This window comes from Balaenoptera acutorostrata, chromosome X (assembly GCF_949987535.1).
Source record: "Balaenoptera acutorostrata chromosome X, mBalAcu1.1, whole genome shotgun sequence".
In the NCBI taxonomy this organism is placed as follows: Eukaryota; Metazoa; Chordata; class Mammalia; order Artiodactyla; family Balaenopteridae; genus Balaenoptera; species Balaenoptera acutorostrata.
In genome coordinates this window covers 26,577,672-26,583,740 of record NC_080085.1, presented here as the reverse complement: position 1 = coordinate 26,583,740, position 6,069 = coordinate 26,577,672, and the positions used below count along the sequence as shown (strand labels likewise).

At 38.6% G+C, this 6,069-nt stretch overlaps 1 pseudogene; it reads right to left on the bottom strand.

Annotated features, from left to right (window-relative positions):
* Window positions 1–445: 445 nt before the first annotated feature.
* Window positions 446–804, bottom strand: LOC103017053 (V-type proton ATPase subunit F-like; annotated as a pseudogene).
* Between the last annotated feature and the right edge of the window lie 5,265 nt (window positions 805–6,069).

Sequence of the window (6,069 nt, the reverse complement as noted above, 5' to 3'; positions counted from 1 at the left end):
AAAATCCATGCATAACTTTATAGTAGGCCCTCCGTATCCAGGGTTCTGCATCCAAGGACTCAACCAACTGTGGATCATGTAGTGTTGTAGTATTTATTGAAAAAAAAAAAACCTGTGTATAAATGGACTTCTGTAGTTCAGACCTGTGTTGTTCAAGGGTCTACTGTATTCTTTTATTATCATTTTACTGTCCATGGGATTAGTAGAGCTGGTTCCTCTTTCATTTCTGATACCAGTAATCTGTGTCTCCTCTCTTTTTCTTTTTTTTTTTGTTTTAACCCTAACCAGCCTTGATTTCAATGGCAGAGCTCCAGCAACCTGGAAGCACCTCACCAAGCCTCTCAGTGGAGTGGGAAGGGGCAGGGAATTGGAACTCAGAGGCTCAAATCTTAGAGAAGGGCTGATGGCAAGCCTGGGGAGAGGCTGCATGACTGTGGGGAGTCCCCTAGCGCAGGTCGTGGGTCATGAACATGCCCCTGGCCCTGCACAGGATGGGGTCCTTGGCAGCATCATTGGGGTGCTCCTTGGACGGGATCTCCAGTACCGCTGGAATGAAGCACTGGTGGGCATCGAGTGCATGCCTCACCTCTCTGCGATGTACTGGTTGATGAGGATGATGCCGATGTCCTCCTGATTTAGAAACCACCGGAAAGTGTCTTCGGTCTCATTGATGGTAGTATCCTTCTCCACCACCAGGAAATCAGGGTGGCGGTTCTTGTTAAGCTCCCCTATGCCACCCAGCAGGAAGCCAGTCACCGTGTCCTCATCTCCCATCACCACAATTAGCTTCCCCCTCTCTGCCATCCTCACAGTCAGCAATACTTTAAATATTTTACTTTATTCTCTTTTTGCTTGGATGGTTTCTGAAGATAAGTTCGATTTAATTGTTCTTATTCCTCTGTTGGTAAGACATTATTTTCTCTGGCTTCTTTCAACATTTTCTGTTTGTCTTTGACTTTCTGCAGTTTGAATATGATATGCCTAGATATCAAATTTTTGGCATTTATCATGTTTGTTGTGCTCTGAGCTTCCTGGATGTATGGTTTGGTGTCTGTCGTTCATTTTTGGAAAATTCTCAGCCTTTATTTATTTATTTATTTATTTATTTATTTATTTATTTATTTTAACATCTTTATTGGAGTATAATTACTTTACAATGGTGTGTTAGTTTCTGCTTTATATTCTTAGCCTTTAAAACTTCAAATATTTCTTCTGTTCCTTTCTTTCTTCTCCTTTTGGTATTGATATTACATGTATATACACCTTTTGTAATTGTCCCACAGTTCTTGAATATTCTGTTCAGTCTTTTTCATTCATTTTTTTTTCCTTTTGTATTTCAGTTTTGGAAGTTTCTATTGATCTATCTTCAAGTTCACTGATTCTTTCCTTTATGAGTGAAACCATCAAATACATTCATCATTTCTGTTAGAGTGTTTTTGATTTCTAGCATTTTCTTTTGATTCTTTCTTAAAGTTTTCATCTCTTACATTACCTACCTTTTCTTACATTTATCTACTTTTTCCCTGAGAATGCTTAGCATATTAATCATAGCTATTTTAAATTCTCAGTCTGATAATTCCATATCTGAGTCTGGTTCTGCCATATCTGAGTCTGCCGTATCTGAGTCTGGTTCTGATTCTTCCTTTGTTCATTCAGAGTGGGCTTTTTGTCTTTTAGTATGACTTGTGATTTTTTTAATTGCCAAACATGATGTATTGGGTAAAAGGAACTGAGGTAGTGTGAGGTTTAAATTTATCTGACTAGGAGGTAGGCTGTGTATACTTTTTGTTGCAATTGTGGTGTCAGAGGCTAAAATTTCCTCTGGTGTTCTTGCTTTCTCTCTCTGTTTGTCTCTCTAGTTTGGAGGGCAGAAGTTTCCCTATGAGTTCCATTCTCTGATGAATACAAGAATTGTTGATTTTTACCTTGAGGAAAGCTCTCTCTCTTTTTTTAAAAATAAATTTATTTATTTATTTATTTTTGGCTGTGTTGGGTCTTCATTGCTGTGCATGGGCTTTCTCTAGTTGAGGCAAGCGGGGGCTACTCTTCCTTGCAGGGCGCGGGCTTCTCATTGCGGTGGCTTCTCTTGTTGCGAAGCACGGGCTCTAGGCGCACAGGCTTCAGTAGTTGTGGCGCACGGGCTTAGTTGTTCTGTGGCATGTGGGATCTTCTCGGACTGGGGATTGAACGTGTGTCTCCTGCATTGGCCGGCATATTCTTAACCACTACGCTGCCAGAGAAGTCCAAAGCTCTCTTCTTGTGAGTACTTCGAAGCTCTTTACGTGTCAGACCTAAAACTGGAAGTCAGAACCATTTCTTTTTTAAGAGTAGACTTTCTATTCTGACTTAACAAGTAGTTTTCAGATGCAACCTTTTGTTTTTTTTTGTACTTGGCCTTAAATTTCCAATATAATTCCTACTATCTGTATTCTCCAATGTACTGTTGATTAAGTTTAGGCTTGCTACTGTTGAGTTCTAGACTGCCAATGGCACATGTCAATTTTTGAAGAACATATCTGACTTTTATGCCATGCTGAATTATTGTGAAAATCCACCCACCCCAGAAGTCCCCCAGGATTTGGAAGCATCAACTACCTCTGGCACTGGGGACAAAGAGTTGAGCCTCTGAGTTTCCAATCAGCTTTTTGGTTCCTTTGATCTTAATCATGACCGTATAACCAAGATTTATTTAATGAGGCCTGAAAGCTCTTGCTTCCATTTGTAATTGCAATATCCAGACACTGGAATGGAATGGAAGGAATGGAGAATCATTTTCTAGCCTGGTTTTCTCTATTTTATTCTGTCTCTAAACAGTCTGTGCCTCATGGCAAGCAGTCTTTGCTATGGAATGAACTGTGTCCCTCTAAAGTCATATGTTTAACCCTAGCCGCCCCACCCCCCACCATGAGACTCTATTGGAGGTAAGGCCTTTAAGGAGGTGATAAAGGTCAAATGAGGTCATAAGGGTGGAGCTCTAATCTGATAGAACTGATGTCCTTATAAAAAATGAAGAAGCACCAGAGATCGATCTCATCTCTCTCTCTCTCTCTCTGTGCCATGTGAGGACTCAGCAAGAAGGTGGCCATCTGCAAGACAGAAAGAGGGCTCTCACCAGACACTGAACCCTGCCGGAAACTTGATCTTGAATTTACCAGCCTCCAAAACTTTGAGAAAATAAATTTCTGTTGTTTAAGCCACCCAGTCTATGGTATTTTGTTATGGCAGCCGTAGAAGACCAAGACAGTCCTTTGTTGACTAATGTAACTGGGTTTACTGAGAAGTTTCAGCTTGGTGCAATCTCAAGATAAAGTGGCTGCAGTGTTTCCAATTACTGTCTTCTCTCGCGTACTGTTGGATCTCCCTTTCCAGTACAGCAATATGATCTTATGAAGATTCCCTAGCTTTGTGGCCACTTTTGGGTATTAAAATTTAGTTCAAATTAAAGCATTAATTTCAAAGTTCTTTTAAATCTTATCTTCTTTCCTTATCCTCAGGTCAGGCTTGAGTGGCAGTCCTGACTATGGGATCTGAGATGGAAGGTGTTGGCAGGGTCTGGCTCTGAGACACCTCTTTCCTCTCTCTTTAATAACCCCTCTCTGTGGCTATTCCTGCTTCTCTAATACTGACAGGCTGAAGATGCCCTCTGTGTAGCAATGCCGAAATATCGATCTGATCATTGGACATACATCTACGTTCTTCGTGGGTCTCCAAGAAGCCTCTCTACTATGCTGTTCCCTGACAGATGAGGTCCCCATTTAGCAGAACATCCTATAGCCGCCTGTTGCTAAGGTGCCTCACCTGGTAGCCAGCCTCCTTGATTGGGCTATTAGCAAACTTGCTCTAGCCAGGTAATCTTGGTAGTGACCACTGGAAATTCATATATTTTCGCATGCCAAAAGGAGGGAATTCAGACCGCTCTATCGCCCTCCCTCTCTCTCCAGTCATCCATATGTGTTTAAGCCTATTCTTCCTTCTCAGATAAGCACACAAATGAAATCCTAAATTATGTTTAAGATTTTGATTTATGTCAAAAGAGATCTTCAGGAATAAAGGAGACCCCTTAAAACAGGGACTAATTAACAGGCTTGTGAACTCATTTTTGTAAATATTACCTTATCCTCTAATTCTTAAATTGTTATTCAACTTCCACGGGATGAATCTTTTACTTTACTCAACAAATATTTATTGAGTACCCAAGGTATGCAAGGCACATAAATGAAAATGTTCAAGATTGTTCCTGCCCTCAATATATCTAAGGAGAGCTAAAATAGATAAATATTTCTAATCTCAAGGTAAAAGATGATAGGTGACATAAAAGAGTGTTAGGAGAATTCAAAAAGGAATAAATAACTATTCTGATTTATCCAGGAAAGACTTAGAGAATGGGACATTTGAGCTGCATAGGAGTTGTATATGCAGAGAAAGAAAAGATATTCTGGATTATAAAACAAAAACATACAAACAAAAGCAATGAAATGGAAAAAACACTTGAAATTGTTGGGGAAAAGATATATATTTTAGGTATCCCTCTTTGATGTTAAAGTAAATATTGGAAGTGGAAAGATACAGGAATAAAAAGAAGGCATGAAGGAGTAATAAGAACTAATTAAGCAGTTGGATTTTCCCACCTTTAAGTAGGTTCGTGTAGCACTTTGCACAGAGTATATACTGAAAAAGATGTTTTAGCAACTTGACTGCTAAATCCCAACTATGCTTAAACATCTCATTCTTTTCTACTAAATTAATACACATTAGAATAAGGAGTTTTGAAAGCAGCTTTACATCTTTTTATTTTTTTCTCAATTGAGCAACTATTCACTATGTATGTCTAGCCACCATGAGAAATACAAAACCTGTAACATAATCTCACCCTACAAGGAGCTTAAATTTTATTTTTTCCTTTCCCTGATTTGTTTTGTTTTTGCAAAGATAGCAAAATAACTGACACTAATGAGCCTAATTCAATTATAATTTATTATTAACCACACCCCCTGTTACTGTTCTTCTCACTCCTTTGCTTAAGAAAATGTAGGAATAATTTCTGACATAATGTTAACCTGAGTTGTTACTACTGGTTATTTACTGGAACAGGATGGTTTTATTTCGGCTCTTTTGTCACTGAGAGCCAAAAATGACTTTTTGAATTTCTAATTGGCATATTCTTTCTCTGTGATTTCCATGAATTTTCAGTGACTACTTGTATCAACTATATATGTATGGCTTATATATATTTTCATTTCATTTTCAGAATGAACTGCTAATCAGAATGCTTTTCCCATTTCAAAAATGAAGATAGATGGGTATAAGAAAGTAGGTAAAATAAAGCCCCTTTATTACAGAGATTTTAATTTTAGCGAGATCCCTTACGTCAGCTATTCCAGTTTAATTGTTGTAACCTTTCGTGTTGATTACCTTGGGCAAGGCATGTCTGAACAAACTTAAGGCAGAGAGAGGCTTGTTACAACAGTCCATTCCTCAGCAGATGGTAACCACATTCTATTTGACAATACACATGCTACCTGTAGATGTCACTATACCCCTAATAATTCTTCTCAGTGCAGTGACCTATTCATTCCCCTCCACACCCCCCCCCCCACTTCAGAGTTACAGGAATGAATATTTGAAGAGATCCTGAATTTCTGTTTTCTAAACAGAGAATTGAAAGGTGAGATTTCCCAGAATATAAAATACAAAATTGCAGAGCAGGCAATCTCAGAGACAGACAGGTGCGTGCACACGCGCACACCCGCCACCCCCAAAAGGAGTGCTTTCAAAGGTAGATAATTATATTTACCACCTATGTTTCATTAGTCAATTGGATAACCTTTCAGGTTAGAAACAAGATCAAGGCAAGAATGTGGCTATTACCTCTCTTTTCTTCTTTATTTACAAATAATCTGTAAAATCTTAGCCTAAAAATAAACAAAATCATGTTTCAACGACTGTTCTCTCATAAGATCTTAGAGGAGTTGAATAAAATGGATTTCCTGTTTTAAAAAAAGAATGTGAAAATGACGCTTTCATGGATTAATTAATGGCAGAAGAAATATAAACAAATATGCCTAGTTT